We start from the raw sequence: 12107 nt of genomic DNA on the forward strand, positions 1-12107 counted from the left end.
TTTTTCATGCATGTCACGATATTTAACCCTATAATGTATAGTACATTCTGATTTTCTATTCTTTTTTAAAAAATATTATTTTTAAGCCATTAAATTGATTTCATGATCCCGTGTTGTGACCCACAGTTTGAAAACACAGGAACTATTTTCAGGTTCCATAACCTGTTTTAAATTAGTTAGGTGCCTGAGCAAAGCGTTTAGTTTTCTGAGCCTCAGATTTGTACACATATAAAAGGAAAGACCCAGACCAGAACAGGGCTTCTCAGTCTTAGCTGTGTATTAGAGTCACTTGGAAACTTTAATACAGTTTGGTATCCAAGCCAACATCAAACCAGTTAAATCTGAATCTGGGATGGGGAGGGTGGTGGCGGTGGTGGAGGTGGCGGCAGCGGGGGTGGTGGTAAAGGGAAGCATCAGTAGTTTTTAAAAGTTAATGTCCTGCCTCTTTTTGATAGTAGGCGTCTAGCATCAGTGAGCTGATGTTCCTACATGGCAACAATCTGCGAGAACTATGTGAATCTCCCCCCCTCCCCCATGAGGACATGACACAGACAGGCCAGTTTGCCATAGCTTCTCCTGATCTCTACAGTTCCCCCAAAACTGGGGCTGTTATTTGCCATTTATCATCTGATTAGGCCGTTATTTTAATTAGAGTTAACAGAAGAGTGATGTATTTTTTATACCTGTGTCCTTTATGAAAAGAGAAGACGAAAGGGTAGCTGGAGAAGGCTCTGTGTTTCAAGTGAAGATGGCAAGGGTGCTTTTCTTTGTGGTAGTAAAAGATATGCCCATTAGACATGCAAACAAAGCATCTGTGGTGAAAGACTCACATGAGATACGATTTACAAAACAATAAAAAAAGAACCTGAGTATGGAAAAAGTGGATGATAAAAACTACCTTTACCCCGCTTTGCATCAGTCCTGTTTGACTCATTCCCATTACCCACCTGGTTCCTGTGGTCAATGGCAAGGGTACCCCTGCTCTAACCTGGTTCTTTATTGGCAAGGCTTTGCAACCTCAGCATTGTGGCATTTTGGGTGGGGTAATTTTTTTGTCATGGGGGCTGTCCTGTGCGCTGCAGGATTTTAGCAGCTTCTTTGGCTTCCACCTACAAGATACCACTAGTACCTCCCCAGTAGTGACAACGAAAATGTCTCCAGATGCTGGCCATTGTACCCTGGGAGGCAAAATTGCCTCATTTAGGACCACTGCTTTTATTCTCCACAGCTTACCAGAGCCTTGAAGCCCATATGATAGGAAACACTTGTGACTTCTTAGAGGCAGAAGTGGTCAGAAACTGGGTGGATGCAGAGAGTTGAATCTAGCTGTTGGGGAGTAGATGGGGGGAGCAATGTGGTGTGGTAGAAGCAGCATAGCCATTTCAACACTGGCCTGCATTTGAATCCTGTTCCTGCATTCCCTTTGATATTTCTCACCCTTAGTTGGCTTGTCTTTAAAATGGGGATAATAAATGCTTTGTCTAATTATGGTAAAGAATAAATGAGATAATACATGTAAAATAGCACAGTAAGTTCATTCATAGTCAATCATACCATATCATTGAGTGTCTACTAAGCCAGATGCTAGTTGGTGGGGCTAAAATGTAGAAAGAGACTCTGTCACCCCTACCTTCATGGAACTTACATTCTAGAAGGGGGGATGGTAAATAAATGAATATAATTACACATTGTGAGTGACTGCACTGCGGGAAAGAAACAAGCTGAGACAGAAAAAAAATAAAAGGAAATACCCAGTTTAAGTAGGGTCAGGAAAGGCCTCTTAAAAGAGGCTGATAGAAAGAAAAGATGTCAGCTGAACAGAAGAAGAGAGAGTATTGTGAATAGCATGTGCTAAACGTAGGACAGAGCTTAGCATGTTGAAAGAAGAGGGGGTGGAGGTGCATCAAAGTGAGATGGGCATGGGCCAGATCTTGAAAAGGAGCTTGGGTTTTATTCTCAGTGCAACAGGAAGCCATTGAGGAATGCTGAACAGGAGGAGAGTGACATGATTAAATTTTCACTTTGAGAAATCTGCTCTTGGGAAAATGGGTGGTTGCACTACAAGGACAAAAGCAGAGAGACCCATGAGGTGGCTGTTCAGGGACCTTGCAAGAGGGTTGCTGGGCTGGATGAAGGCAGTGGCTGTGGAGATGGAGAGAAGTTGGTCAATTTGAGATGTGTTTTGGAGGTGAAAATGATAGGACTTATGAATTGGGCTTGGATTGAGGGAAAGGGAAGAGTTATGAATACTTTGTACATTTTTGGCTTCTCTAATTGGGTAAATAATGTGGCATTCACCAAGATAGTGAAGACTGAAGACTAGGGGTATGGATGAGGGAATGGGTTTGAAGGAAAAGGTCAAGAATTTCATCTTGGACATGTTACTTTTGGGAGATTTGTGAGATGTCCAAGTAGAAATGCCAATCAGTGGTGGGATATGAGAGAAAAGGTCTGAGTGGAGACATACTACAGGGAGTCATCAGCAAATTGGTTTTCACATTAATGGGAATTGAATTCGTATTCCCATTGAACTTCTATTTCCATGCTTATGGGAACAATAGCATCTTATACTGATAGGGGGCTTACTCTTTGCCAGGCTTTGTTCGAAGTGCTTTAGAAGAACTCATTTAACTGTTAACTCAGTCCTCACCGTGACTCTATGATTACTGTGCTTGTTTTACCACGTGGGGGGAATCTGAGGCACACAGATGTTAAGTAACTTGTCCAAGGTCACCCCTAGAATGTAGAAGGGCCGGGATTTGACCCAGGCAATGTGTTTCCTAAGTTCATGCTATGTTTCATCTCCTCTAGGGGGACAGTACAGCAAAAGCAATGAAGCCCTAGAGTCCAATTCTGAGAAACCCTAACATTTTGTGCTCAATAAATGTTTTCTTGTTTCTTCCTTCTCCAGGAAAAAGAAGGAAAAGAGGGTCATACTTAGAGATACAGGAACAAGAAGTAGAAAGAGCATATTAGGGGTGGCGTAAGGGCCAAGAAAAGCCAAGTAAGCATGAGGCCCAGGGACACAAGCCATCTTGGTGTGCTTGCTGTCAAACAGACACGTAGACCCAACTGAGCACCAACTGTGAGAGTGTGTTTATGTTAATTCACAGAGGTCATGCCAATGGGAATTTGGGATTTTAAAGAATTTCTTTAATGTTTCTAGCCATTTTTTTTCTTTCTAAAATAGACTTCTCGCTAACTCTAAAGAATGTTTATAATCACCTAAACATATTTTATTATTAAAAGATACAGTTAGAAGGTTTCTGAATACGTGATGTTCATTAGCATCCAAATAACAAATTTGGTGAGTTTAGTTTATATAAATATAAGCATATGTTATCTATTTGTGATTGATTTTTGGCCAATAATATGGCATCAATACTGAGAGCACATACAATTTTATGTACATATGGGTATTTGGATGTTGCTAATATATGAACAGTGGCTGCTTTGCATTGTAAATACTTATCCTATTAGGCTGTATTAATTTCTCTTAGTGAGTGTGTTAGGTATATTAATGTTTCTTAAAGTTCATGCTAATGAGGCACAGTTGTTCCTTCGTATCCCCGAGGGATTGGTTCAAGGACCTCCCTCTGATATCAAAATCTGCAGATGCTCAAGTCCCTAGTATAAAATGGCATAGTATTTGCCTATAATGTACACACATACTCCTGGATACTTTAAATCATCTCTACATTACTTAGAATACCTAATAGAATGTAAATGTTACGTATATATTTGTTATACTGTATTGTTTAGGGAATAATATCTGTGTGTGTTCAGTACAGATGGATGTTTGCCCCCTACTATTTTCAATCTGAGGTTGGTTGAATCCACGGATGTGGAACTAACAGATATGGAGGACTGACTAAATCTACATTGTCATAGAGACCATAAACCTGTGTGCATACTTCCAAATGGGGTAGCTTTAGGCTTTATTATTCATATGTTTAATCCTAAATTCCTGTTTTGCTAGTTCTTTTGCCATCAGCTTGTACATTAGCCAAACCATTGGAACATTACTCTTCCAGGGGAAGAGGCTGCTAGTTTTATTTAGTTACTGTTAGAACCATTTAGTTCTAATGGTTACTAGTCATCAAAGCTAGTAAAAATTACGTCTGTATCTAGGTCCAGATGTTGTTTAATCTCATAAAGGGCAGTCTTTTTTCACAGGGAAGATCATTTCTCCATGGAGGACCTTTCGTAGTTCAATCAAGAATCATTGACTATAAATACATTTAAAAAGCAGAATAATTTATTTTCAGAATACATAAATCTACAACTATTGTAGTATGTTTTTGTGCTTTAATACTGCTTTCTATTTTCTCAGCATTCTCACTATTATTTTTGTCCTGAGGGCTCTTAAATGAATAGCTGTTTCTGTTTTTCTGGTGTCTTTCTCTATATTTGTAGCCGATTGTCAGGCGTGTTTTTCAGCACGATCACTATCACCTAAAGAATGTTTGGATGGCATTTTGTAATTTTAACTTTATTATAGCAGCAAGTGTTAACATAATAGCGTAGCTGTCACCAAGACCACTTACAGAAGTTCTAGCGTGGTTTATTGTACTGATCATGAACGCGTGTGATTTTATCTACTAGTTTACAGTAGCACTAATTGTAAACACAGTTTCTAAGTCACTTGACCAGTTACTTTTGAAAACTTGTTATCTAGACAAATTATTAGTTTAGGGAGATTGTTGTAATTGAGAAGAGTGAGGCTTTGTCCATAGTTTTAATACTAAAATCTGCCCAAAGTGCTACTACTATGCCCTTCGGGCAAATACGTTTCCTATTTCCTAACAGTAATTACTACTTTTTATAATATAGCTTTTCAGTCCTGGAGTTGTCAATAGCAGAATCTTTTTCTGCAGGTTTTCATATTAATCATAAAGTTCTTATGTAATTGTTTTCCACTAAGTTTAAAAAGTTGTTGTTTTTTGAAAATGAGACCTTATTTCTCACTCTTTTCTCATCTTTCATATCCATGGGAATGTTATAAAAATGTAGAACTTAAAGGTTACCTCCTAGACTTTTCCTGTTGAGAAAACTAAAGTAGGGCCAGGTGAAAGTATCATTACTGAGTTCAGCAGGTGAAGTTTGGGATTGAAGTTGAGGTCTCTTGGCTTTGTTAATTACATCTGTGTAAAGTTGTAGGCTTCAGATCTAAAGTCTAAGGCATCTGTCAGAGGCACATTAGTGGGAGGTTGACCTCATGTGTCCCAAGACCCTATGGCTCTTTTGGCAAGAGCACTGCTTTGGCTTCTGGTTATTTGGGGGAATCACTCTTTTATATCTTTATGGTCAACCTATCAGTCTCTTTTTTCTTTTTCGTAATTATTTTTGAAAACTAATCTGAATTTTTTTAATTGGTTTGTTGGTTTGGCAATGATATAACAACACAGTAAAATAGTAAAAACTATCACAGTTTTCTTAGTCACTTAAATTAAAAGATAATCAAGATTCGTGGTACCCAAGGGAAGCTTGCAATTTGAGGGGAATGCATATCTTACCATTGGAATGGGTTATCAGTTAATGAACTTGTTAAATCTCTTGCTGATTATGATGGGCCTGGGTGTGTGTTGTTTGTGTGTGTGTGGTTCTCTTTTTACTGTAGTGGAGAGATGCAGCTTCTACACTTTTTCCATTAGGTTTACTAAAGTTTTACAACTTCTCTATGCATGCTCAGAAGCAGATCATATCATCTTGGTTGTGTATCTAGCTATTTGTTCTTAAAACAGTAAAATACATATTTTTTCAATAAGGAGAAAGTTAATGTATGAAAATTACTAATGTAGATTACTGTTTGATTTTGAAATGTTTGTGTCAGAGTCATTTGAATCAGAGCAACTCCATTTCGAATGGAGGCTGGGTAAAATAAGGCTGAGACCCACCAGGCTGCAATACCAGGAGGTTAGGCATCCTAAGTCATAGGATAAGATGGGAGGTCTGCAAGAGGTACAGGTCACAAAGACCCTGCTGATAAAACAGCATGCGGTAAAGAAGCCAGCTGAAACCCACCGAAACCAATATGGCGACAAACGTGATCTCTTGTTCTCACTGCTCATTATACGCTAACTATACTACATTAGCATGCTAAAAGACACTCCCACCAGTGCCATGACAGTTTACAAATGCCATGGCAATGTCAGGAAGTTAGGCTTTATGGTCTAAAAAGGGGAGGAACCCTCAGTTCCAGGAGTTGTCCATACCTTTTCCAGAAAACTCATGAATAATCCACCCCTTGTTTAGCATATAATCAAAAAATAACTATAAGTATCCTTGGTTCGGTAGCCCAAACTGCTCTTCAGTCTAGGGAGTAGTCATTCTGTATTCCTTTACTGAATGAACTTGCTTTGGACTCGCCCGGAATTCTTTCTTGCGCAAGGTCTAAGAACCCTGTCTTGGAGTCTGGATCAGGACCCTTTTCTGGTAACATTTGTATTCATATTATGTGAAGATAAGACTTTTAAGGTAAGTTATAATTTATTGTTTTCAAAACACTTATATTGAGTAGTTGTTGTATTAAGTATTGCCTACTTTAATATCTGTACACATATACATATTTAAAATATGTGAACATTTACTTAGTGTATTTCTCTGTTTAGAAGCCTAATTATATTCCGCTTTGGGATGGTGATGTATACTTTCCATGCTCTCCTGTTTTCATATACTGTATTCACTTTAAAATAAATGGTTTTGTCCTTGATTCTTTTGTGATTTCTAAGGCATTTCCTCCTGTGTGCCAGTGCATCCTCTTCGTTGAATGTGCTTAACATCTTCAAGCCTGAACTTGGAGTCAGAGAAACCCAGTTCTCCTCCAGGCCTAGCTGCATCCCAGTCATGTGCCCCTGAGCCTCATGGGAAAATGTGACCCGTATCTGCCTCAAAGGCACCTCTGGATCATTTTTGCTTAATATGTGAAAGGGCTCTCTAAACTGCAACTGACAAACAGATGTTAGACATTTTCATTGTAATTAAGTTTTCTAATTTTTTCTTAACTGTTGGAAAGCACAGTTTTGCTTAGTGCAAAATATATGGAGGAGATTCTGATTAGCTGAAGTTGTCCTTAAAACTATCATCACGTAGACCATTAGTTTCTAGATCTTACTAGGAGCAGTAGTTTCTTCAAATCATGACTGAATTTTATTTTATTTTTATTTATTTATTTATTGAGATGGAGTTTTGCTCTTATTGCCCAGGCTGGAGTGCAATGGCATGATTTTGGCTCACTGCAACCTCCATCTTCCAAGTTCAAGCGATTCTCCTGCCTCACCTTCCCAAATGGCTGGGATTACAGACATGTGCCACCGTGCCCGACTAATTTTGTAATTTTTTTTTTTTTTTTTTACGTAGAGATGGGGTTTCGCCATGTTGGCCAGGATGGTTTCGAACCCTTGACCTCAGGTGATCCACCTGCCTTGGCCTCCCAAAGTGCTGGGATTACAGGCATGAGTCACCAAGCCCGGCCTTTATGACTGAATTTTAAAAGCAATCATGCTTCTCCCTTCGAAACTCAATATCTCTAATAGAATGCATTCCTTCTTTTGCTATTCAAAATAGATTTCTTTCCCTATTCAAAATAGAAAACAAAATAAAACTGCCAAACCTACCAAGGCTTTGTAGTTCGAAGAGCAGGAAAATCAAAATGAAAACAGAAAATTGTCAGAAAATAGCTGTGCAGTCACCTTGGAGGGTACAAAGTCCAGTGTGTTGGTGATAATAGCTGTAGGTAGCTACTGAAGGTCGTTAAGTGCTAGGGATGGAGATGACCAAAGAGAAACTCCTCATTTTTTTTTTTTTTTTTGATACGGAGTTTTGCTCTTGTTGCCCAGGCTGGAGTGCAGTGGTGCAATCTCGGCTCACTGCAACCTCCGCCTCCTGGATCCAAGTGATTCTCCTGCCTCAACCTCCTGAGTATTGAGTAGCTGGGATTACAGGCGCCTGCCACCACGCCCAGCTAACTTTTTGTGCGTTTTTGGTAGAGACGGGGTTTCATCATGTCAGGCTGTCTTGAACTCCCACTTTTTTCCTCCTCCTTCTTTTTATCTTTCCTTTTTTTTTTTTTGTTTTTTGAGAAACAGAGTCTCACTATGTTGCCCAGGCTAGAGTGCAGTGGCTGTTAACAGTCACAGTCATAGCACACTGCTGCAGCCTTGAATTCTGGGGCTCAAGAGATGATGCTGCTTCTGCTTCCCCAGTAATGGATACGACAGGCATGTGCCACTGTACCTGGCTTGGGTTTCATTTGTAAGAGTGTTTTCATAGTTTGATTCCTTAGTGAAGAGTTATTTAATCAGAAGCCTGCCATCAGCTGTATCTTGTGATGTAAGAAAATTGAATTGTGTCTTCCAGGTTCATCTTAGTATGTTCTTTCTACTTGGACAGATAGCAAGATATTGATTCTCGTATGAGACTGATTTTATTTCTAGCTTGTTTTCTCTCTCTTACCTTTTCTTTTTTTCTCCTTTACTCGATTCCTTTTAAATTTGTTTAAAAACACAGGTAAGATTTGTCATAAAATTTCAGGCATTGCAGCAGTATATCAGAAGTGGTAGTTCCTTTTTTTCTCCCACCCCCAATCCTGTACCCCTAAGCTACCATATTTCTTTATTCTGAGTTATCTTTACCTGTTGATTCCATTCCTCTCTCAGTTCTGTTAGCGATAGTTTCCATCTAATGGTTTCTGTCTATTAGCGGATATTAGGCCCTTATATATTTTGTTGAATGAGTGAGTGAATGAAAATGGTGACTGTATGCTTAATTCCCTTATGAGCCGGTCAATCACAATTTTAAACGTAGCCCTGGGGCTTTTCTTGAAGAGCCAGTATTCTTTTTTACACATTTCAGTATTTGAAATGCTTATCTTTGAAATGGCTTGTCTGTAAGATGAACATGTTTATGCTAAAATTCTAATTTAAATTTCTTTTTCTTACAGCTGCTTTTGCCGCAGTGTTGGCACTGGTAAGATTTTTTTCTCCTATGGTATTTTATGCAGATGTTTATAACTTACTAAAGCTATTTCCCATACATTTAAAGGAATAATTTCAGCATGATTAGTAGGAATATATATTACATGTAACACAGTAGTATAAAGAGCTAGTTTAATTGATAAATCAGGGTCAGAATAATTGTTTAATAAAAAAGATTCATTATTAAAGAGGCTATATTTGAGACTCCACTCAACATTAATATGTTCATGGTGAGAGAAAGATTAATTTTTTTAATCTTCTAGCTAGAAATATGAATTTCATTAGGTGTTTCTAAAATGGTAACCCAATGACATTTACAGTTTATACTTTTATTGTGCTTCACTTAAAATATTCTGGTTCATTTTAATTTTAAAATCTAATTTGATTTTTTATAGAGGGAAATTTTAGTATAAATGCAATACATACTGAGCGGAAAACAAATGTAGATACTATTGTATTTGAGTTTTATTACAAAATTATCTGCAAGTTAGTCGATACTTTTATTTTTGCTTTTAGCTTACTTTAAAAAATAATGTTTACAGTGTAAGTTTTAACACTGTTGCTTTGTTTTCTTTTTCCAGGAGCCATATAACACACCTCTTTGAAAATGACCATCATTTTTCTCACCTCTCAACATTGGAAAGGGAGATGGCTTTTCACACTGAAATGGTTAGTTTTTATTTGGTGTTTCATCATAGTACTTTAGGAATTTAAAAACATTTAAGGTTTTTTATTATGGAAAATTTCAAGATGTTCCAAAGTAGAAAGAGTGGATGCTCTAGCTTCTATAGCTGACAGCCGCAGCCGGTTTTCCTTCGTCTACACCCCCACTCACTATGTCTTTTTATTTTTTTATTTTTATTTATTATTATATATATTTTTTGAGACAAAGTCTCGCTCTGTTGCCCAGGCTGGAATGCAGTGGCGCCATCTCGGCTCACTGCAAGCTCTGCCTCCCAGGTTCACATCATTCTCCTGCCTCAGCCTCCTGAGTAGCTGAGACTACAAGTGCCTGCCACCACGCCCGGCTAATTTTGTTTTTGTATTTTTAGTAGAGACGAGGTTTCACCATGTTAGCCAGGATGGTCTTGATCTCCTGACCTCGTGATCTGCCTGCCTCGGCCTCCCAAAGTGCTGGGATTACAGGCGTGAGCCACCGTGCCCAGCCAACTATCTCCTTTTAAAGGGAATCCTAGACATTGTATCATTTCATGCTTTCATACTTTCATAAGTGTCTCTAAAGATAAGAATTGTTTTAACTGTGACACAAAACCATGGCACAAGACATACTGGAAAATGTTTAATAATATCCTTAATATCATCAAATAGAAATCACTATTTAAATGTCCTGTTTGGCACCTTTAAAAAAAAAAAAGAAAAACAGTTGATGTGTTTGAATAGGATCCAAACGGTGCCTACAGATTGCATGTAGTTGATGTGTATCTTAAGTCTTTTAATATGTGAATTCCTTTACCTGTTTTTGTTTTGTTTTCCTGCCATTCGTTTGTTGAGAAATCCAGGCGATTTGTCCTATACCCACAATAATCCACATTCTTCAATTATGTTCCTGTATCCCAAGTTTCCTGAACATTTATGGATCAGAAGATTTGACTTATTTTCTGGCAGGAATACTTCCTAGGCGATGCTGTATACTTCTATTGTGTCAGGCCAAGAGGCACATCGTATCTGGTTGTCTCACTTTCTGTGATGTTGAGATTGATCACTGGCTTCGGGTATTGTGATGCTGATTCCTCCTATAGCCTAGCCATCAGCCTAGGTTAGTTATTTCATTATCCTTCTCAAACTGTGATATCTAGTCTATCATTTTTTTCCCTGCACTAATTAGCTATAATTCTTCTATTAACTTTCACACAATACCTTTTGATTTCTCTCTGAGGTATACTTCATAGAGGAAAGACAGGAAAATGCTTTATTCTTTCTTTTTATTTACCAATTTGCAGAAAAATGAGTAGCTTCCCTAGCATCTTCTAGTAGTGATCAATGGAGTACCTTCTTTTGGAGTATCATTATGACATGATGGATTTTAACATATTTTGTAAACCTTCTTGTGTTTAGCAAGTAAAGCCCTTGCAGTGAGAGGCAGGACTAGCCGACTAAGAATCCCTAAGCCTAGCTGGGAAGGTGACCGCATCCACCTTTAAACACGGGGCTTGCAACTTAGCCCACACCCAACCAATCAGAGCGCTCACTAAAATGCTAATTAGGCAAAAACAGGAGGTAAAGGAATAGCCAATCATCTATTGCCTGAGAGCGCAGTGGGAGGGACAAGGATCAGGATATAAACCCAGGCATTCGAGCCGGCAAGGCAACCCTCTTTGGGTCCCCTCCCCTTATATGGGAGCTCTGTTTTCACTCTATTAAATCTTGCAACTGCACTCTTCTGGTCGGTGTTTTGTTACGGCTCAAGCTGAGCTTTCACTCACTGTCCACTGCAGCTGTTGAGACTTCCATCCCTCCAGATCAGACAGGGTGTCTGCTGTGCTCCTGATCCACTGAGGCGCCCATTGCCACTCCCAATTGGGCTAAAGGCTTGCCATTGTTCCTGCATGGCTAAGTGCCTGGGTTTGCCCTAATCGAGCTGAACACTAGTCACTGGGTTCCATGGTTCTCTTCCATGACCCACGGCTTCTAATAGAGCTATAACACTCACCACGTGGGCCAAGAGTCCATTGCTTGGAATCTGTGAGGCCGAGAACCCCCGGTCAGAGAACATGAGGCTTGCCACCATCTTGGAAGTGGCCTGCCGCCATTTTGGAAGCAGCCTGCCACCATCTTGAGAGCTCTGGGAGCAAGGACCCCCCCGCCCCGTAACAACAGCTCTCCCTGTTTGCCCTTGATATGACCTCACTAGTATCCATAGGTTCCTTACTTTCAGGTACTACAAGGCATTTTCTTCTCAGACCTGGCATCAGCCAGTTTTCCAATGAGCCACCATTCCTGTCAGTGGCAGATGCTCATTGCTACTAGATTGGCCATTGTATTTTGTCCTTTTTACTGAACAGAATTAGGCTACAAAAAAGTTTTTTTAAAGAGAAGATAGATCATGAATTTATATTAATTTTTAAAATGGAAACAAGGTTAATTTTTTTACTTATTTGATATTAATCTTTT

The 12107-nt window shown here is 39.0% G+C and overlaps 1 pseudogene; it reads left to right on the forward strand.

Moving 5' to 3' along the window:
- The window catches only part of LOC102118199 (protein C-mannosyl-transferase DPY19L1-like), a 105567-nt pseudogene that overhangs the window by 4409 nt on the left and 89051 nt on the right, over positions 1-12107 (forward strand).

The sequence above is a fragment of the Macaca fascicularis genome, chromosome 3 (genome assembly GCF_037993035.2).
Source record: "Macaca fascicularis isolate 582-1 chromosome 3, T2T-MFA8v1.1".
NCBI classification, from domain to species: Eukaryota; Metazoa; Chordata; class Mammalia; order Primates; family Cercopithecidae; genus Macaca; species Macaca fascicularis.